The 22,757-nt window shown below is 42.7% G+C and overlaps 1 protein-coding gene across 4 annotated transcripts in view; it reads left to right on the forward strand.

Moving 5' to 3' along the window:
* The window catches only part of SNX24 (sorting nexin 24), a 157,456-nt gene that overhangs the window by 40,421 nt on the left and 94,278 nt on the right, over nucleotides 1-22,757 (forward strand). The gene's annotated exons all lie outside the window — the stretch shown is intronic.

The raw sequence follows: 22,757 nt of genomic DNA on the forward strand, positions 1-22,757 counted from the left end.
TCTGTGGGCTTAAATGCCCTCAGCGGGGGATCACCTGTCACTCTGGTAGAGGAGACTTCTGCAGAGTGCGTCTCATGAGCACCCCGGGCCCTCCCTTTCCGGGTGAGTGTGCTGTCTTTATCCTTGCCACCCTCCCCGTGCCTCTCCAGCCGGCCAAGGAAAATCTCCCCTTCTTATTTCAACTGAGGTGGGGCTGTTTTCAAAATAAATTTCCCTGAGAAACAAAGGGAAAGGCCAAATACACAAGCAAAACATGCAGCAGGATAGAAATGGGTGAGGTTCTGAACCACAGTTCTTTGTTTTTAATCTTAGGATAATGAGGTTACAGATCTTTGTCCTTTCCCCTCTCTGTACCCATGACAGACATGGCTAATTGATCCCAGCACTCATTCTGTTGACTCGGAAACCTTAGCAGTACTGTGGACCAATCCTAGTCAGTCAGATTTGGCATGTGGGATATGTATCCTGTTCTTAAGATTGTTACATTCTCTCAGCAAGTTGTGTGGAACTTATCATGCACAGATTCATGGTATTCTGTCTGGGTCCACTGGGTCTACTCTCATACCTTGGTGCCTCCAGGACAGCCACCAGTCCTTTCATCTTGGCCACCTCTTGTTCTGTCCCAAACCCTTCTCCTTCTGTTTTAAAGTTAGACCACCTATAGTTTACCAGATAATTGATGGGCAGTCTACTAACTTGTCCATATTTTTTCCACCTGCTTCATCTTGAGCTTATTTATTTCCTTATGACCAACAATTGCGCTTATATAGTCAGGAAAAAAAAAAAAGTCTTATAAGTCTGGTCTTGTTTCTGTGATAGACCACAGCTTATTTATAAAAGGACAGTTTATTTATAATGGGTCCACCTCGTTTATACAGCAGCTAATGCCTCCCAGCTACGATTTTCTTGGTTTACATGATTTTTAAAAATTATCATGTTATGTGATTGCTCTCAACCAAACATACTGACTTCAGTGAGGTCTGAGTTTTAACTCCAGCCACCAAAAATAAATGCTTTTGGCTTTTGGAAAATGTGGACTGAATGCTGAAGGAAAGCCTCCCAAGGCCTGTGTGTGTCCTTCTCATGGTGCAACCTGAAATTGAACACCAGAAATGTGGGCTTTCCTGTAGCTTATTTCCATCTTAGTTTGATACAGTGTTTCAGAATAATGTACCTAAGTCAGTGTCATTTAACAGGAGACCCGTGAACATATGTATCTCAGGGGCCTCTGCCTGTGTGTGAATTTTCAGATCTTGTCTGCATTGCCTCATCAGTATGCCAGCAGGTGTCACTGTGTTCATTAAATGGAAATCAAAGATGTTGTCAGTGCATTTTCAAAATTACGTATCATTACAGGTCTTTCAGAAAGTGAGAACACGAAGCAAGAATATTTTCCCCCCTTCCTATTTTTATGTTTAAAAATTGCCTTCTTAGGCTATTTTAAGAAAACATGACTGTGTTCTTTCTTTGCCCCATCCTGCTACCTTACTACCTTGTGTGAGCTCTTGCATACGTGTAAAAATACCTGTTTGGGATGAAGTCATAAGACTCAGATGACAGTATATAGCCATATTAACGGAAAGAGTGAATTGTTTTGCACATGTGTATGTCATTCGTAGAGCTTTATTGCTAGAAACTTTTTTGGCCGGGGAGGGGCAGGATTTCTCCCCTCCAAATATTTAGGTATAACCATATAAGTTTTCCTGGAAATAGCTGTAGTGATAAATCTTTGTACATGTGGGCACCTGGGTGGCTCAGTTGGTTAAGCAACTGCCTTCGGCTCAGGTCATGATCCTGGAGTCCCGGAATCGAGTCCCGCATTGGGCTCCCTGCTCGGCGGGGAGTCTGCCTCTCCCTCTGACCCTCCCCCCTCTCATGCTCTCTCTCTCTCTCATTCTCTCTCTCAAATAAATAAATAAAATCTTTTAAAAAAAAATCTTTGTACATACAAGTACATCCATGTTTGACACCTGAAGATTTTCTCCAGTATTTTTAATACTCTGCAGATTTATTGGGGTTCTCTTCAGATTTCTAAATTTTTCCATAACAGAAAAAACTTGCCCCACGATGTCATATAATATTAATGGGACTTAATTGTTTAAGTGCTTGAGGCTCTCTCATTCTTCTGCTCATCCCTTCAAAAAAGGGAAAGTATTTGACTTTGTGTTTTCTGTTGTTTTGGGGGGAAAAAAGAAAGGTGCTCGTTATTCATTTACAAGCCTTTGATGTTAAGATCAGCAGTATCATAGAATGCATTCTTCATTTCAGTCCCACAAATCGAGACTGTACGAATGTTCTGGAAAGCTCTGCATGTGTGTGCACATGTGTATGTGGGGGTGCATGGGTGTGTGTACATATGCATGTGCATGTATTGTGGTCTCTTGTCAGAAATACTTCAGTGTGATTTTTGCATTCTGAAGGAAGTTGGTGTTATTTTCATGCAGTGCCTTAGAGAAGATTCATGGTACTCAGTGTACCTCTGTGAAACTTGAGGGCCTACGTATGCTCCTGTAGTGTTGGTCTTAAATTATCTTCAGCCTGATTTTCCCCCATGTACATAATACAGATGGAGGTGTGTTCTGTCTGAAGGCAAGGAGGAAACTGCTAAACGTAATACATATGCATTTAAAACACAGTGGGGCTTATTCAAAATTCCTTTCCATTTAGAATCTTCTAAATTAATAATTGAAGTCCGAGTGCCTGCAGGCCGTGTGGTGCTGGGCAGGGAGCTGCATGCAGGGGGCCAGGGGAGTGGGGCTCAGGCCGGTCCACCAGTGCTCCCCTCTGCCTGTGGATGGGCAGAAAAGGGGAACAAGTGTTGTGAAGGTTAAAATCAAGGAAACATCGTTTCTTTTTTTTTTTTTAAGATTTTATTTATTTATTTGAGAGAGAGAATGAGATAGAGAGAGCATGAGAGGGGGGAGGGTCAGAGGGAGAAGCAGACTTCCTGCTGAGCAGGGAGCCCGATGCGGGACTCGATCCCGAGACTCCAGGATCATGACCTGAGCCGAAGGCAGTCGCCCAACCAACTGAGCCACCCAGGCGCCCCGAAACATCGTTTCTTAAAAGACAAAGTGAAATCAAATCAAAATTAAATATGGAAAAATATAAACATCTGTTAAATCTTGATAATGGGTAGGTGGATCTCTATACTGTTTTCTAGCCAGTGACCAGTCTAATCGGTCTGGCTGGGGACGTGGACATTGATCTTTTCAAACCATTCTGCAGGTAACCGGTGTGCAGCCAGGAGGGGGGACAGTTGGTGTCCAGAGCTTGTTATTATTAAGCAGTTTGGCCAGACGTGGTTGGTGGGGCAGTTCCCAAATCAGAGTCCACGAATTGGAGTCATAGAACCTGTGTTTCGCATCCTTTGGTGGATAGTACATATTCTTTGTTGGCGAGAGGCTTACGGTGTATATGCATTGGTGGTGGGAGGCTGTCCTGGCTGTTTTTGAAAGCTGCTTTCTCTGGATGCTGTTGCCCTTGACTTGAAAGGTTTGCTCTTTGCCATCTGCCCTGGAATAGCTTTCGCCACCTGCTGCCAGGCCACACCCCAACAGCTCTGCCCCACCTGAAGGAGCACAGTCTTCTCTGCTCTTGTACTGCTGGTGTTCACCGCCCACCTGCTTGGGAGTCCCGTGACTTTGGAGCTAGAGGAGGAAATCCCTTGCTGTTGGTAGGATTCTGGCAACAGAGGCTCTAAGCAGAGGGTGGGCACTGGCCGTAGCAACAGTAGCTTGAGGGAACTTATTGTTGTTGCGGTCATAAAGTGAATGGAAATTTACCATTTGCACCAGAAAAAAAAAGTTGTTAACCTATAGTCTGTCAGGTATGCTTCTGTTGAATAGTACAGAGTTCCTTCAACACTCACTTGAGCATTGACTCTGCTAGGCACTTCCTACAATGATGAAGGAATTCAGTGAGATCTCAGTTTTTAAGGACAGCATACACATTTAGGATAGTTCTCATGGTAGCGGTAGGGGTTCCTTACAACCAGTGGTTAACTTACAGGTAGAAAAACCACTGGCCTTAGTAGAAGCAATTTTTTAAATGTGTAATACAAGACCTTGTTTAAAAAATTAAGAGCATGGGGTGCCTGGGTGGCTCAGTCGATACAGCGTCTGACTTGGTTTGGGCTCAGGTCATGATCTCAGGGTCGTGAGATTGAGCCCCACATTGGGGTCCGTGCTCAGCGGGGCGTCTGCTTGAGATTCTCTCTCCCTCTGCCCCTCCCCTCTCACAGGCACTCTCCCTCTTCCGGGAAATAAAGAAATAAATCTTTAAAAAAATTAAGAGCAGGGAACACAGAAATATATGCCTTCGAAAATATGTTCAAATTTCAGTTCTGTATGGCCATATGGAAACGGGTATTGTGTGGTATTAGAAAGTGTAACTGAAGAAAGGTAAAATCTTATCTGTCAAAGACCTGAGAGCCATGCTTTTATGCCTTTACTAATAAAAGTATTACTCCTTTATTTTTTTTAAAAGATTTTATTTATTTGTCAGAGAGAGAGCAAGAGAGAGAGCGCACATGTGGGGGGTGCAGCAGGCAGAGGGAGAAGCAGGCTCCCCACGGAGCAGGGAGCCAGACATGGGATTCGATCCCAGGACCCCAGGATCATGACCTCAGGGAGCCAGACATGGGATTCGATCCCAGGACCCCAGGATCATGACCTGAGCCGAAGGCAGATGCTTAACCAACAGCATATTGCTGTTGCTACTTTATTAGGGGGGAAATGATCTAGATATTTTAAAAAGACAAAATACTGCTAGTATGTACTATGAGGGATTATTCCATGCTACCTAAGTTTTGGATTGCTTGAAATTGAGCTTTCCCTTTCATTTAGCAAGTATCTCCTAGGTTTTCACTGTATGCCTTGCACTGTGGGTGACACTAAGGAGGGTGTCAAAGATACATAAAATGCAGTTTCTTTCCTGCAAAAAAAAAAAAAGTTCTTTTGCCTTCTGTATCTGAGTCTAGTCGCCATCGTCTGCTCAGGGGTGCAACATAAAACATAAGGATAATCATTGTCTCTCCCTCATTTGGGCATTCAGCTGTTTACCAGAAATGTCTATGGCCTCTGGCCCCTGCTTCAATCTCCTCCGCTTTCCCTGTGCACTCCCAGGGAGTGTCACCTCGCTCTTCTGTAGGGGGCTCTCCTTTGCTTGGTCCCTACACTTAATGGTAAAATTTGAATATGCCTTTCTGAATATTTCTGCTGCCTCCTGGCCGTCTCCAGTCCGAAGGTCAGACTTGTAGGTACAGTGAAGAAAAGCCCCTTCCCAGTCTTGTCCCACTCTGCCTCTTTCACCTCCTCTGGACCAGTCTCCCTCCCTCTGTTCCCTCCCCTAAGACTCTGCCAAGATTCAGCTCACACCAGCTTGTTCATGTTGCACAGATGGATCATGTCAATTCTGGCTCTCCATCTTTGTACTTATTCCCTAGTCCTGGACTGTCCCTCAACCTCTCCATTCATAGGGCCCATGTGAGCCCTGTATATGGAGAACCCATTGCCCAGCTCAGAGACTTGCTCCTCTGAATCTCCTGCCTCCCTCCCCCAGATGGAGTTGGTTGCACTCGCCTCTGTGCTTTTCATGTACCCTGCTTATGTCTCTTTTATAGCAACTCTTGCACTGTTGTAACAATCACTGAACAAGCCTGTCTGCCACTGGTCTGGGAAGCTGTGACCTGCAGTTTGTGCTTTATGCATCCAGTGATCTCCAGTGTACTGGGCACCTACACAGTTCATCACTGTGGGATAAAACAGGGGCCGCATTGAATGGAATTTTAAAACCTGGAAGGGTTTTGGCCATGTGTTTAATGTTGAATTTTATTTCTTAATGACACTTAAATTTTGGTGCACCATAGTATATCTGACCCATGCTCCTATAATTTAAAACAAATTTTTTCTGTGAATCTGTTTGAGAAGAGAATGTTTCTAAATTTTTATACTTTAGATAACCTTCTACTTTCTACATTTGTGGTGTCATTCCTTTTGGTGGACTCTTGTTTGTAATTAAAATATTCCATTTTCCCTGCAAGTATGTTCTGGTTCTCTTCTTTTCCTAGGTATATAGTACTTTCCAGTAACTACATTAAAAGATGTATAAATATAATGTATATTAAAATTAAAAACAAAAATTTATGAATATTATATCTAGTTGGTCCTAGAGTTAAATGGTGTAGTAGGGACAGGAAATACTATGTTTGTTTTTTGCATCCTTTGTGAATTCTTGAGTTATGTGGGTTAAGTCTAACATAGTTTTTTTAAGTTTAAGTAAGTTTTGTTTCCAGTGTGGGGCTTGAACTCACCACTCTCAGATCAAGAGTCACATGCTCTACTGGTGGAGCTGGTCGGGTGCCCCAAGTATAACATAGTTTTGGAAAACTAGAGCAAGAAAAGCTTGAGAATGATAGGTTGTTGAAATTACACAGTCACCAAATGGCATAGCCAATCTTTAAAACATATGTGTCTATTTCTTAATTATTTAAGGTTATGACGTGTTTTTAAAGGTTTATTTATTTGAGAGAGAGAGAGAGAGTGCGTGCATGAGTGGGGGGAGGGACAGATGGAGAGAAACTGAAACAGACTGTGTACTGAGCAAAGAGCCAACTGAAGGCTCAATCCTATGACACCGAGATCATGACCTGAGCCAAAATCAAGTCAGATGCTTAACTGACTGAGACACCCAGGCGCTCCTTTATTTATTTGAGAGAGAGAGAGAGGGAGCAGGGGGACGGGCAGAAGGAGAGAATCTCATGTAGACTCCCTGCTGAGCACAGAGCCCCACATAGGGTTCCATCCCACGACCCGAGATCACGACCTGAGCAGAAACCAAGAGTCAAATGCTCAACCGACTAAGCCACCCAGGCGCCCCAGGTTATGAAATGTTTACATGCCTTTTCATAAATCTAAAATTATATGCTTCTTGGTTTGAAAAAATGATCTTAAAGTTATACTTTTGTCTCTATTTTATAGACTCTTAAATTATCAGTGATTTACATAGTCATCAGATAATCCAGCTTCATGTGTTTAATCCAATCCAACATGCTGTTTAAAATGAACTCCATGGGGTGCCTGGCTGGCTCCGTGGGAAGAGCATGCAACTCTTGCCCGTGGGGTCGTGAGTTCAAGCCCCACATTGGGCATAGAGCTTACTTTAAAAATAAAATAAAATAAAATGAACTCTGTGACCAAGGGAACATAATTAAGAATGCTAAATGTTTTTTCGTCGATAATAAATCAGATTAGTTTTTCGTTTGACTTTGATTTAAACTGCGTGGAGTTTAATTGGAAAAAATGCCTCTGCTTTTGCCGTGGGTGCATGTTGAAGACATCCCGGTGCTCCAGGCATGTTCCGAGTGGCCATCGGCATCTGCACCCCCCCTCCCCAGCCCTAGCCGTCACACAGTCAGCTCCTAGCGGCCTGGGGAAGGTGTTAGCTCCCAGGAGGCATTTTAAGTAAGTGTGGAAGAACAGAGATGTTTCAGCTCAGTAAAGTTCTTCCAAGTCCTGAATGTCCTCTGTGGAAGAATATGCTATAACACATCGTGTATTTATAGCCCCATTCCGGCCATGTAGATGTAAAACAGGACTGCTGTAGGCGTGTCTGATTTCAGGGTCGGTTTTTTGTTTTGTTCTGTTTTGTTTTTTAAATAGGCAAGGATCCTGATTTCATCTTGAGGTCATCTGCAAGGAGTGGAAAGTGGAGGGAGGTGGGGGACTGGTAGGTCGATGTGCCAGAGGGTTAGTTCTTGACATTTGGGTTCATTCTGCCAGTGCCCATGAGAAGCCCATGATTCTAGATCTTCACTCTGTCAGTTAGGGCTTGCCCTGAATCAGCTAATCATTTAGGAGGTTTGGTAAGTCCAGGTACTGTTGGTTAACTGCATCCAAAAATGTTTATAATAGAACATCACAGCTTGGCTCTGGAAACACCTGCTTGGAGATCTGCCCAGATTTTCTGAGCACACGTTTAATCTTCTCACTTTCCAACTCAGATGTTACTCCTGTCTGTACGATTATGTGTGTAATTGTGGTTTTTAGGTTCCGGAACATTCCTTCAGATGTCAAGTTTCAATGAATTTCACCTGACCATTCTTTTTTCCTTGTTAAACTCAGACCTGTCATCTGGTCCACTGAGTTGGGGATGTCTCAGGATTAATCATTCAGCCACAATTAAGTACCTACTACGTGGCAGGGCCTCATTTATGCACTGGAGACAGAATTGGAGTAACAGTTAAGCGTCAGGTAGAGGACATGTGTATAAAGTCAAGTGCATATAAGGCAGTGAACCCCAAAGACAGCATGTATTTACGAAGAACTCTAAGACCACCGAACGTGCATGGGGTGGAGTTCTTCTCCATGGTTGGGGTGACCACATAACTTACCATCTAAACTGATGTACTTTTGGAAGTAAAAGGTGGCAGCCTTGATCGTTGTGCTGGGATAGTAGTGGTAAGTCTGGGGGGCAGTCGGGGTACATGGCCACTCTCCCCACTTATCACCCCATGCCTGGCTTGCCCTGCCTTCCACCACGCTTGCTATGTCTATAGTCTGTCGTCATCCACCTTACACGATTATATTCCCCAGTTGTTTTGTACTTTATTAATTGTGAGTACAGCAAGGAGGATTTTTGAGTCAGTTTTTTGTTTCCATTCAGGCATAGGGTACAACGTGTGTGAAGCGAAAGTGTTTGGAAAATAACACGTGGTCTGTGGTTCAGAAGCTCTGAGTTTACATATGCCCTAAAGCATACGCTTTGGTCTGGGTGATTGAGAAGGAAGATTTTCTTCTCGTGATCTCACAGTACAAAAAAAAATGCAGCTGAGGCTTTTTATATGGTGTGATTCGTGAAATGGCAAAACTTAAGACTATTTCTTGAAAAATCTAACGTGTTTGAAATAAACACACTTAATACTTTCCTGCTTTTCTGTTGACTGCTTTTCATGATGGAAGCTGGTACTTTAAGTAAAAAGTCAGCTACGCTGAATAGTCCCTCGTTCAGACCCCCGTAACCTCCCCACTGAGGCCTGGCTGGTGCCGGCGTGTGTTGGGCAAGCAGATTGGTTGGTGTGTGGTCATCGAGACAGCTCTGCTCTGTGTGTGCTAGCCGGACCCTGTGCTCGGCCCTGGGGTCCCCACAGGAGACATGGCTTCTGTCTCCAGCCAGTCTCAGGTCTGAGGCGGAGGCCACCGCACAAAGCAGATGACAGGAAGGAAGGAAGGAAGGAAGGACAGCAGGAAAAAGAAGGAAAGGAAGCAAGGAAGGGAGAGAGAGGAAGGAAGGAAGAAAAGAGAACTTGGTGACAACGGGAAGCTGATGCAGTGGGTCTGATGACCCTCCTGTTGCTCAGACTCTATTTTTTTCTTGTTAGTCTATAGGATTTTCTTTCCTTTTCTCTCCACTTCTTTCTTTTCTTCCTGTGCCCTATGCCTTGAGTTTCTTCTGCTCTCTACCCTAAAAAAAATTTTTTTAACTAAAAGTCTCTAAGGAGATGGGAAGAAATAAACCATAGTGATTTAACATTTATTAACCACTTTCTTAGGGTCAGATAAGATGCGAGGTACTTTATATGCATGATCTCATTTACTTCTAAAAGCAATTATTTAAGGTTCGTATGCTCTCAATATTTCCTTTTATAGGTGAGAAGTGAGTGGGGCGGTCCATGGAAGTTATACAACTTGGCGGGGGTCACACAGTAAGTGGGAGGGACAGGATTCGAACCTACAGCCAGCCCTGGGCACCTGCCCATTCTTTGTCCTATAGCTGCGTTCCCAGCATTTGGATACAGGCTGTTGGTGCTGCAGGCAATATGGGTGGTGCCTATGCTTTATTTATTTATTTTAAAAGATTTTATTTATTTATTTATTTGACAGAGACAGCGAGAGAGGGAATACAAGCAGGGGGAGTGGGAGAGGGAGAAGCAGACTTCCCACGGAGCAGGGATCCCGATGCGGGGCTCGATCCCAGGACCCCGGGATCATGACCTGAGTTGAAGGCAGACGCTTAACAACTGAGCCACCCAGGCGCCCAGTGCCTATGCTTTAAATCATACTGATTTGTAAGTGAGAAAGTTATTCCTTCTCATGTAACTTTTAATCCTATACCATGTCCTCCAGTCCCCCTAAAAAACTCTCCAGAAGCTTTAACTTAGCTTTACTTTCAGCCAGTCTCTCTTTCTAAGGAAGAAAGCCGGCTTCAGCCTCAGAACGTTCAGCAAGAAACACACCTTAAAAAATGAGTATTTCTTGGGGCGCCTGGGTGGCTCAGTTGTTGGGCGTCTGCCTTCGGCTCAGGTCATGATCCCAGGGTGCTGGGATCGAGCCTCGCATCGGGCTCCCTGCTCGGCGGGAAGCCTGCTTCTCCCTCTCCCACTCCCCCCACTTGTGTTCCCTCTCTCGCTGTGTCCCTCTCTGTCAAAAAATAAATACAAATCTTTAAAAAAAAAAAAAAAGTATTTCTTTTCATACTCACCTTAAAGTTATCTTTAAACTTTACAGAACTAGAAAGGCTATTTAATGAAAAATATTAAGTCCAGAGAGGATGCAGATGTGGCCCGGTTGGGAGGAGTGTGGTGTCTGGGAATTCATAATCTAGGAGACCATTCCCACCTCAAAGGAGAAATTAAAAAGGAAAGATGAAGGCCAGACAACCCTCAGGTAAAGTTTTCAGATTTTTTTTTTCCTCCTAGAAGTCCAGGAGGGCTGGTAATTTTGTCCCTTGTGGTGTTTTCCTTTTCATATGTTTGTGGCAAGATATTAGGTAGTTTGGCTTAATGACCCCTATTCCAGACATTTAAACTTTACACTCCTCTGCTTTCATTGGCAATGGAAATAGCAGGTGGTTAAAACTGTTCTCTTTAAAACTGAAAGGAACAGTTTGTATGCAGAGGGCCTTAATCTGGTATTTTAGTTCTTAGAAATTCCTATATTCTCCCATTTATAAGTAAATTTTGATTGTTTTTCAAGTTACTCATCCCCCCCCCCAACAGTGTAACAAGCATCAAAGAAATGCTCATTTAAACTTCTTTACCCAGTGGCGTAAAAGTTTTAAACTGAGCAGTTACGGCTCACTAAGTGGTAATTCCATTTTTCTTTTTGAAAGGACAGCACAATTAGATTTTAGGAAGATTGAGATTTCAGTGTCTCTAGGTGTATTCGTCAGGACAGATTCACAACTAGTTTGCAAGTGTTCATGAACAAATCAGGTTAGTAATCCATTGATACCAGCACAAATAGATCGTCCTCATCACCACATAGACAAAACAGTCAGGAGATGGGGTTGGGGCCCTAAGTGCTAGTGGCAGGATATAATGAAGTTGTATTCCATTAAGCTCTTGTGTACGGGGGGGCAAAATGTCATCACCTGAATGTGGCCGCATTTCTGTGGTACAACCTCATCTGTTCCGTCAACTGGTTTTGCTCTGATCAATAAGCAGTTTTCTGTGGCCTTTCACTGCTGTCAGATGTCATTGAGTGATGTAAATGCACGTCAGAAACTAGAAACTTGACAGCTCACCCAGAGTGGGAAGGGAGGGAGAAGAGGGAAATTGCTGCGGGAGACGTGGTTGACAGCTGACATCTCAGGGTAACTGATTGGACGCTAGCAGCCGGCGCTTTTCCCATATAAACACAGAGGAAAATGATCCTGGGACATGTAAAATACAGAACAGATGTTTTAAAATAATTGAGGGGGAAAATCATTATTGTAAACCGTAGCATAGTGCTTGTGTAGATTGTTTGTATGAACTATACAAAAAATAATTAGTTGCTGTTAGTTTTTGACTAAGAACAATGAAGGCGAATGAAAATATGGTATTTCTATCCATTTTCTCCATTACCTACTGCCAAAACTATAATTAGGAAAGTTTGTGTCAGTCCAGAAAGAGATGTAGCCAAAAAGACATTTATTATAACAGTATCCATGCAATAGGATATTATGGAACAGTAAAAGGAGGGAAAGGACAGTGTATGTCCTCATGTGGAGAGACTGCCAAGGACCATTGCTAAGTTAAAAAGCAAGAGATAGATGAATGTGTAATGTGGGCCTTTTGTGTAGAAGGGAAGCACGTAAGACTGATTCAGCTCACACATGCACATAGCCAGGCCGGAAGGACTGTTCGCGGTGGGCACCCAAAGGCAGAGCGACGCGTGTGATTTGATCAAAGAGTGATCTGGGTTTCAAGGGAGAGGTCACTGTTTATCGTTTCATATCTTTTTTTTTAAGCTTTTAAAATCAAAAGAATGTATTACCTATTCAAAATACTGAATTAGTAAGACATTTATTTAATTCGCATTGAAAATTGTCTTCAAATGAAGCGGGGGAAATCGGAGGGGTAGACGAACCATGAGAGACGATGGACTCTGAAAAACAAACAGGGTTCTAGAGGGGAGGGGGGTAGGAGGATGGGTTAGCCTGGTGGTGGGTATTTAGGAGGGCACATTCTGCATGGAGCACTGGGTGTTGTGCACAAACAATGAATCATGGAACCCTTCATCTAAAACTAATGTTGTAATGTAAGGGGATTAACATAAGAATAAAAAAATTAAAATAAAAAAAAGAAAAAAGAAAAAAAAAAAGAAAATTGTCTTCAATACACAAAAAGATACATGGTCATTACCATATTAACAAAGAACACGCTAAGAGCACTCTGGGTAGATCCTTTATTATCAAAACTAGAAAAAGACATTGGGGTATATTAGAATGAGAGGTCGTTAAATACTAGTTTAAATGATTTTAATATCATTGACTAAAATTCAGGGACACTCAGGTGATGAAAATCATAACCTATTATTTGCTGAGTGCTTACCATATGCTAGACACCATGCCATGTACTTTATAAACATTATCTTATTCAAATCCTTACAAGGAAAATACTCTAACAGGTGAAAAAACGGATGCAGAGTGAGCTTAAATAACTTACTGTAGGACACGTGGCCAATAAATGGGAAAGGTGGGATTTGAACCCACATCTTTGGTCTCCCAGGATAAGTGCAGCATGAGTATCAGAGTGGAGAGAGCTATAAACCACGTGGATGTGGATGTGCTGTGGGGATGGTTGCCTTAAGCTGGTGCCTGCCCTCAGGAATACAGAGTGCAGTGTGAAATCTGTGGGTGTCCTTCACTGTCCCAACTAGGCTGGTTTCCCTATTAAGATGACTTTGGCACCATCTACACTTCCTTCCAGCGCCTACTTCAGCCATCATCTTGCACTTAACAATTGGCTAATCTCTTTCTTTTCTCCGAATTCCATGGCGGAGAGACCACGTCTCTTTTGCTGCCCACTGTGTTCCAGCTGAGAGCCTGGCTCACAAAAATATTTAATAAATACAGTTGACTCTTGAACAGCACAGGGGTTCAGGGTGTCGACTTCCCCCACACAGTTGAAAACCCACGTATAACTTTTTTTTTTTTTTTAAAGATTTTATTTATTTATTTGACAGAGAGAGACACAGTGAGAGAGGGAACTCAAGCAGGGGGAGTGGGAGAGGGAGAAGCAGGCTTCCCGCAGAGCAGGGAGCCCAGTGCAGGGCTAGATCCCAGGACTCTGGGATCGTGACCTGAGCTGAAGGCAGACGTTTAACGACTGAGCCACCCAGGCGCCCCCCACGTATAACTTTTGACTCCCCAAAACTTAACTTCTAATTGCCTGTTGTTGACCCGAAGCCTTACCGATAACAGTCAATTAACACATATTTTGTATGTTATATATACTATATTATTCCAATAAAGTAAGCAAGAGAAAAGAAGACTTTAAAGAAAATCATAAGGAAGAGAAAATAAATTTATTGTACTGTATTGAAAAAAATCCTCATGTAGGTGGACATGTGCAGATCAAACCCATGTTGTTCCAAGGTCAACTGTACTTGCTAGAGGAATGACTTAAATTCAGAGGCAAACCCTGTAGTAATGACAAGATTACACTGGTGTGGTTATCTTTTGCAAGCTACCTAATGGAATAATTCTTTCTAGGGCTTGGTTTTCCCTGAATGAGGAATGCAGCATTGAGGCCAGAGTGGATTGAGAGCTTGTAGGTTCAAGGCTGAAAGATAGCAGTTTATTCTATAAATAGTGAACCATCACTTTACTGTTAGGAGTAACAGCTGTAAAGGCAGGAGATTAGGAAGTTAAGAAAATCACCAGAGATAAGGTTTACTTTGACAATGGGAAACTTAATTGAAAAAATCCAGTAGAACTAAGTTGCCTTAGGACATTAATCCTGCCATGGTGATGTTCAGGATTTGAGATACTCTGCCTAGTGTCTGAATGCCTTGAGACCTTCCCCTTCTGGGCTACAGGCCAGGCTGTTCGGTTCATGTCCACTCCATTTCTCTTCTTGTTTATTTTCATTTTTACTTTTGAAATTCTTTTCCTCTTAATTTCAAGACCAAGGTTGTAAGAATATGGGAAGAGGTTCAAAATTAGGGCCATCCCCACTACTCCTCCATCCTGGGATCAGACAGGCTTTGATGAGTAAGTGGGAGAGAGAGAGGAGGCGGAGGGAAGGGATTCAGGTAGGGGTGGCTCTAGTGAGGATGGAGACAGAGTGGGGAGTCCTGACCATCTCCCCCTGCAATCAGATTTCGGTGGAAGTGGGGGGGAAGGCTGCTACACATACATGGGAAACTGCTTTGGTTATATTCAGTCTGTTCCCCACCCAACCCCTTTCCTAAGACTGGCCTAAAGAAACTTCTCAGTGCTCAAGGCAGTTTCTACAATGCATGAATAGGCTGCAGGTACATTTGCTGAATCTCCACACCCACGTCACCTTCTCCCACGGGTAGGTTACCTGTGGTTGGTACTTCCTTCTTAGGCATTGGAGTCCTGTCACCAGCCTCGTCATTATTATGTAGTTTTGACTGGAACCCAGAGTTGACCATTGTAACATGTAATCCCAGTCACTAAGAGAATACATGGCTTTATCCTGATGAACCCTAACCTTGGGGGTTGTAGATTATGGCCCATCTTTATGTAGATCCCTGTTACTAGATTCTTAACCTGTGGAGTTAATCTGGGGACCTCACCGTGCTCCCCCACAGTATCCTTCATGGGACAACTCAGATAGTTCACCTCATTCACAATTCTGCTCTCTCAGTGGGTTTACCTCACTGGTGATTCTGGTATTGCTGTATCCATTTACTTTGTTCTCTTGTCCATTTTACCTGAGCGGGCTCCTGACATCACCCTTGTTCCAGCACGGATAGAACCCTGTGAATGCCTTCTGCCTTTGCCTTTCTGGTGAGGCCAGCCTGTCTAGTCCCTCTGCCTTTCCTCTTGCTTGGTGGCACTCCCCCACCCCTACTTTTTCTTGAATTGTTTGCTCTGAGAACACCTGTAGACTGCTGAGTTGCATTGCCTTCATCACCCTGGAGGGGGCTCCACACCTAGTGGGTGAGCTGGAGGACCCCTGGCTCCCTCCCCTTCCCTCCTCAGACCAGGGCCCACAGACCTAGAGTGGTTTGCTCTGTCCTCATAAGCAGAAGAGCAGCCTTCTCTTGGTCTTACATGGATGAGGACAGGAGAAAAGCCTTTGACGAGAAGGCTCTTAAAACATCCTACTGACTTCATTTTTAAAATGTCTAGTATCTAGTTTCTTTTCAAACTTTTAAAGGCCCAGTTTTTTTTTTAAAATATATTTATTTATTTATTCATTTGTTCGTTCATTTATTTATTTATTTGACAGCGAGAGAGAGAGCACAAGCAGAGGAAGCGGCAGGCAGAAGGAGAAGCAGACCTCCCCCCCCCCCCCCCCCGAGCAGGGAGCCCGATGCAGGACTCGATCCCAGGACCCTGGGACCATGACCTGAGCCGAAGGCAGGTGCTTAACCAACTGAGCCACCCAGGTGCCCTGAAGGCCCAGTTTTAAAAGTTGTTATATGACCGAGTCCATTTTTAAGTCAACATGGTGTAATTATTAACTGCTTACATGAAAAAAAGTTACGAAACAAGAAATTTCCGATGTGGAACTTTGGAAAAGACATCAACACCTTCCTACTCCATCTTTCCCACCCACTCCAAACTTCTCAGAATCCATTATTTTGCGGCCAGAAGGACTGTTGTGCACATCTCGAGGCTTTCCCTGCTCCTTTGGTAAAGGCCAGTCGGTCTCCAGTGTGGCTCAAGAGGCCCAGCGTGGTCTGGCCTCTGCCTACTTACGGGCCACTCTCCGTCCTTCCTCCCCCTTAACTGCCGTGTCCCGGTCCCGGTTCCTCAAGTGCATCTTATGCTTTTGTTAAACGAACCTTCCCCTCAGCCTCAACTCCCCCTTAGGTCTCCGGTCTTCATGGCTTTCTCAGAGACTGAGCCCTAACTGGCCGTGCTGTTTGACGCTCTCCTGGCGGTCTGTCCTTGCCCCTGGAGCGTTTGTAAGACTGTGCATTGTGCCATTAATTCACCGTATCCCCAGCATCGAGCACACGGTGACACACAGAAGTGATCCGTACATTTTTTTTTTTTTAAGATTTTATTTATTTATTTGAGACAGAGAGAATGAGATACAGAGAGCATGAGAGGGAGGAGGGTCAGAGGGAGAAGCAGACTCCCTGCTAAGCAGGGAGCCCAATGTGGGACTCGATCCCGGGACTCCAGGATCATGACCTGAGCCGAAGGCAGTCGCCCAACCAACTGAGCCACCCAGGCGCCCCTGATCCATACATTTTTACTGAGTAAGTAACCTGCAGTCAAAAGTGAGAGCAAGTAATATATTTCATATCCATGGCTACTTAATATCGGAATTAAAACAAAACTCACAGCACTTTCCACTGTGTGATTTTTGTTTCTTTATTAGTAGTCTGTGTCCACGCATCTGACTTGTTCATTCTGATTGCCTGAGGAAAATGTGCTCCTGACAGTATTTCCAGGGAGACCTGGATCTGTGTCCTGTTTCCAGCTCCTCTGTGTGGTGGGTTCCTTCTGGCACATTCCTTGTGTCCTTTTTTTAGGGTTCATCACCAGAGCTCTGCTTTGCTGTCTTGGTGTTTTAAGGCGAGAAGTTAATTTTTACCCATTTGTCTTAATTCTTTAAAGCGACTATTTCGGATTTCGTGTTTATAATTGTTTGTGCTTTTATCTTAGGAGCTTTTACTCTGAGTCCCAATCTCGGTGCTTCCTTGTAAAATGCTTTTGTTTTGAATAGTAGGTCTGGGGCCTTGACTTTATCCATCTCAAATTCTATGTTAGCTATTTCTACAGCTTAATGACACCCCTGCCCTGATTGACTCACTTTAAAGAAAGAGGCTGTTTACTTTAACAGTGGCATGTCGTCTGTTTTCCCAAAATACAATCTCTGACCAGAAACTGGGTTGAATTGTAATCCCTCCTTACATAAGCTGCCTGGAAACTGTCAGTTCAGCCTTATCTGGTGGGTGATTTGGGATGTGGGCTCATTAGGCTTGCATGGCAAACTCTAAGTCATGATTCTTTTTCTCAGCTCTAGACTGTACAGAAAATTTACTGGCTGGCCTTAATTTTGTTATTGGGATCGACAAAACTTCACTGCAATCCCTTCTCATTTGCTCTACAAATACTTACAGACTGCTCCCCTTGGGTAAACATCTCTCCGTGTTCCTCAGATGCCATAGGGATAGACCTCTGGTCTTGCAGTGGCTTCTCCATGGAAAAGACTCTCTCGTGTGACAATGACATTCTGAAAATGTGGCAGCCAGACTGAGCACGGTACCCCTTTAGAAGGGTGATTCAATACAGACCTGGTATATAGGTTTTCAACTTCATTTTAGAATTAAAGGAAGAAGCATGTTGTTTGTTCGCCTGCTTGTTTCTCTTTTTAGTTTTTTTTCCCTTGGCTTCACACTTGTCCAACCTTCATGGAGAAGGATTTGAAGAAACCACTACAGGGTGGTTTTCAGTTTGCAGATAATGGTGGTAGTGATAACACTCATCATCACTTTCTACTCCTTGATGTAAGGACCCTGTCCAAAATCCATTAGCCTAGATTCTAGAAATCATGAGGGTAAGTTCTTTGCATATCATCTAAATTAAGAGTTAGGATGGTTGCTGTAGCTTTATGGTGTTCAAGGTAAATAATCAGCACTATTTTGAATGGTGCCAACAAACGAACATGTTAAGAGCAATGATGACTTTTCAAGAAAGTGAAAAAGTCAGTATGGTCTCATTCGATAATTAATTTTGTGAAAAGCCTGCCCATGATCATATTGTGGAGGGCAGGCTGCTGAATGGTTGTGAGGCTTTTGAAAAATCATTTATTTTTCTGATCCTTAGTCTTTTTATCTGCAAAATGATGACATTCACCTGCTCCTTGTGTTTCTCATGAATTCTTAAATAATATCATCATACTGAGATAAGGATGGTCAACTGATTGGTACATGACTGTTCAGTGTCTCAGGGGCATTTTGGCTTGGGGATGGTGGTTCCATTCACAGAATCTGTTGTTTGCCCACGACCAGTGTTAACTGACCACATAGTGAATGCTCCACTATTTGCCGATAGATGGAAAGCCAAAGTCTGTAATTTGGATGACTGCCAAAGAGGTTGTATCCCCCATTTATATGTACAGCTATTGCTTAAGACATTTTGGAAAGATAATTTGGTTTATATCATTGGGATAGCACTTTCATATATTGGTTTATTATCTTTCTTCTTGACTAAATTTTAAGCCTTGGAAGTTCTGTTCTGTGTGTATTACTGAACTTAGCACAAATTAGGACTTTAATAAATATTTCATAGCCTGTAGAACTGAAAGAGTATTTGTTGGCCATTTAGTTTAACATTCTCACATATTTACAGATGGAGGGAAAAAGGAAATCCGGGAAATGAAGTGGTTTACCAAAGTCACGGAGTCCTGGAGAAAGAGCAGAAAGACATTTCTGAAATGTCATTTCCTCCTCATTAGAACTTAACAGCACTGCCTTTGAATAAAGTTTAAATGAGGATGAAGACTTGCATTTTAAGAGAGCACACTTTGTATACTATTTTAAATATGTCTCTCCACATATAAATTCAAGGGTGTGTATGTCTAATCTGTAGAAAAATTTACTTTATACTCTGGATGCAGTTACAACTTTATGCCACTTATTAAGACTTCAGAGATACAAACCAGTAGCTCAGTAATTGCTTTCTTGAATCTGCCTGTAATAATTACATTTAGTAAAGCTGTATCGAAAATTAGAAAGGCAGAGACTAATGGAAAACTAGATTTTTCACTGAATTAGAAAGCAAGACAATCCATATATTGACAACACTTCAAGTTGAAACAGATCAGGAAAACTGTTTTGGACTGTTTGTGCAAAGCGGCAGACCAGGGCCTGATGGGCAGTGGCAGCCGCATTTTATGGAAGCAGAGAAACTCCAGGAGATCTCCTGAAAATCGGCCTGTTGCAAGAAGAGAGTCCAGGTCTGATTTAGATACAAGTCATTTGAATCTTTTAAAGCCTGGAATTTCTCTTTGGTATTAACAAAGAAGTAAAAAATGAACAATTGTGTTAATGAAGTGAGAATACCTTCAAATTAAAAAAGTACAAAACTCACTTGGGGTATCTTGCAATCAGAACGACGCCCAGACAGGAACATGGTGGACGGGCTTCACGTGGCTTGCTTCTGTGGTGTTTGCTGTAGTGTTTTGACTTCATGGCCAGAAAAGCCAGTTATTTTAATTTTATTGCATTTGAGAAAACATATTTAAGAGATCCCAACCGGATATTAACTCAGAGTAGTTTAGATATCAGGAAAAGAATTAAAACTGAGATACAACGACATTAACTAAAAAAAGCAAAACAAAATTGATACCTCTTCTTCAGCTGTCAGGCAGACGGTAGGTACATTTTTGCACAGTGGCCAAGACAGGGTCCAAGTCTCCTCGGATGCTCCAGCTCCCCTTCTGGCACCAGGCTGGCCACACACTTCACAGGCAGCAGGTCAGTGAGCCCTTATCCTATGGAGGCACAAGGTTATTACAGCTTTAGAAAAATGCCTTTAAAAGGGCTTGATGTTACGTGTCACGCTATCATGGATATCCTCGGTGAGTCCTTTTGATAGCAAACTGATGGCCACATTCATCGCTTCCTGAGAGTAAATGCACATGTTTGTTTGCTCACAGCCTGTGGTAGTGGGATGTGTCCCACTAAGATAAGAGGAAACATCTAGAAACTAGAGAACTCAGGTAAATAGTCACATGCAGACTATAGCATTTGCTTTCAGGCCAAGGAAGAGAGAAGGGTGAGCATTTTGTAGAAGAAAAGGTAGCCAGTGGGACCTGAAATTGACCAGAAGGCATGTGATCTAGTCTTTCTGAAAACCACAGTCTGGTCTAGATCAACCTGGAGCTTACATTTCATAGAGCCCTCTGATTTCAGAGCCAGAAACTGCACACAAGGTAGAGGAGGAGTAGGGGAGGAGCAGGGTTGTCTGCTTTGAGAACTGAGTTTGCTGTTTGGTAAGGGAGAGGTCGTGGAAGGCAATTCACTGAACAGAATCTGATACTGAAGATAGTGATTTTGAACAGTGAGATAAGCATGCAAGGTTAGCTGCAGATGAGTTACCATTTGTTTGCCCTCATCACTGTGTAAAGCATGGCACAGAAATAGGCACATGGCACAGTCTCTACCTTAGAGCAGACTTGGAGAAAGACGCCTGTGACAGAGCAATACACAGGTGTCATACATAAGTAAAATAGTAAGATGTCCTAACTGATGAACAGGATTGAGCTGAGAAAAGATTTTCCTGTCTCTATGGCTAATAAGTGCCAAAGAGGGACAAAATAAAGGCTTTTTTTTTTTTCATTTCAAACATTTTCACTCAGAATTTTATTTTATTTTTTTAAAGATTTTATTTATTTGTCAGAGAGAGAGAGAGCACAAGCAGGGGAAGCAGCAGGCAGAGCGAGAGGGAGACTCCCCACTGAGCAAGGAGCCCGGCGCGGGACCTGATCCCAGAACTCTGGGATCATGACCTGAGCCGAAGGCAGAAGCTTAACCGACTGAGCCACCCAGGCATCCCTTCACTCAGAATTTTAGAGAAGGCTATGAGAGACACATCTTCAATGAGAAAAAATTGGTAGGAAAAAAACCCTGAAAAGTGAAGAAGAAAAAAACCCTATCTGTTCCTTTAAAACATTTGGGTATTTTTTTCTCCCACCTTTTTTGGATTCATATGTACATACACTGTTATGATCATGTATTCACTTAATTTTTAAAGTTTTTATTTATTTAAGTAATCCCTACACCCAGTGTGGGGCTCGAACTCACAACCCTGAGATCAAGTCACATACTGCTCTTACTGAGCTGGCCAAGTGCCCCAATCATGTATTCACTTAAACACAAATAGTGTACTCCTTTATATGCAACTTATGAATCACTGAACTCTACTTCTGAAACTAATAATATACTATATGTTAAGTAATTGATTTTAAATAAAATTAAATTAAAAAAAAAAAAACAGCGTACTCTTTGTGTAGCCTGTGCTTATGTTTAAAAATTTTAACAAGGTTAACAGTACCATTTTGTGTTAATAAATCTGAGACATGATATGAATGTGCTATCATTTATCATCCTAATTATTAGGTTGTTTATAGTTGTTTTTAATTATAAATGTGCTTTTCACTTTTATTTTTATTATTTTTTCAAGTAATCTCTACACCCAACGTGGGGTTCAAACTCACCACCCTGAAATCAAGAGCCACATGCTCTATCGACTGAGCCAGCCAGGCGCCCCTTACTTTTTCAATTTTAAAAGTCATATTCTGGGGGGCACCTGGGTGGCTCAGTCGTTAAGCGTCTGCCTTCGGCTCAGGTCATGATCCCAGAGTCCTGGGATTGAGCCCTGCATCAGGCTCCCTGCTCAGCAGGAAGCCTGCTTCTCCCTCTCCCACTCCCCCTGCTTGTGTTCCCTCTCACTGTGTCTCTCTCTGTCAAATAAATAAAATCTTAAAAAAAAATAAAATAATAAATAAAAGTCATATTCTGGGGCCCCTGGGTGGCTCAGTCGTTTAGGGTCTGCCTTTGGCTCAGGTCATGATCCCAGGGTCCTAGGATCGAGTCCTGCATCTGGCTCCTTGCTCAGTGAGGAGCCTGCTTCTCCCTCTGCCTGCCACTTCCCTTACTTGTGCCCTCTCTCTCTCTCTTTCTCTCTCTGACAAATAAATAAAATCTTTTAAATAAATTAATTAAATAAATGTCATATTCCAATTTCAGTTTGGTGCCGGTATGTTGAGCAAATAATTCATATTAGTGTATGTGCATATGTTTGTTGGGAAATAATCTTCCTTGTGCATTTTTTATTCTCTTTCCATTCTTCATATGTATCTTTTCAGATTGGTTTACTTTTGCAGTATAGCTCATGCAAAGTTACTTAATGAAACTAATATAACTCTTCTTTCCTTCTGCCACGTCAGTTGGATGTACTGTTTATCTCTGATGGCCAAGCAGCTCCCCTGTCTGGAAATGTTTTCATGTGTTCAGATTCCACTGCTTTTGTGAATTTTAGTCTGTAAAGGGTAACCTTGGCAGAGCCATGGCAAGGACTAATGGAGACTTAGTGAATATTGGTTTGTAGCGAGTGGATATTTGCTTTCCCCAGTGAAACTAATGAACTAATCGTGATTGGAGGTGTTCATTCCCTATCTTGTGTACTTTTTTTTTTTTTCTGTCCAGGAAGAGACTTCATCCGAAAGTTGCCTTTAAATCTGTGTGTTGTACACTGTAGGAAATGCCTGGCAGAAGGTTCTCAGTTGCCCTGGCTCTGAGTGTATGGAAACACTATGTAGAGAGAAGAAAACTGCT

The sequence above is a fragment of the Mirounga angustirostris genome, unplaced genomic scaffold (assembly GCF_029215605.1).
Source record: "Mirounga angustirostris isolate CCGP_5_RB_7025 unplaced genomic scaffold, mMirAng1.0.hap1 SCAF_7, whole genome shotgun sequence".
NCBI classification, from domain to species: Eukaryota; Metazoa; Chordata; class Mammalia; order Carnivora; family Phocidae; genus Mirounga; species Mirounga angustirostris.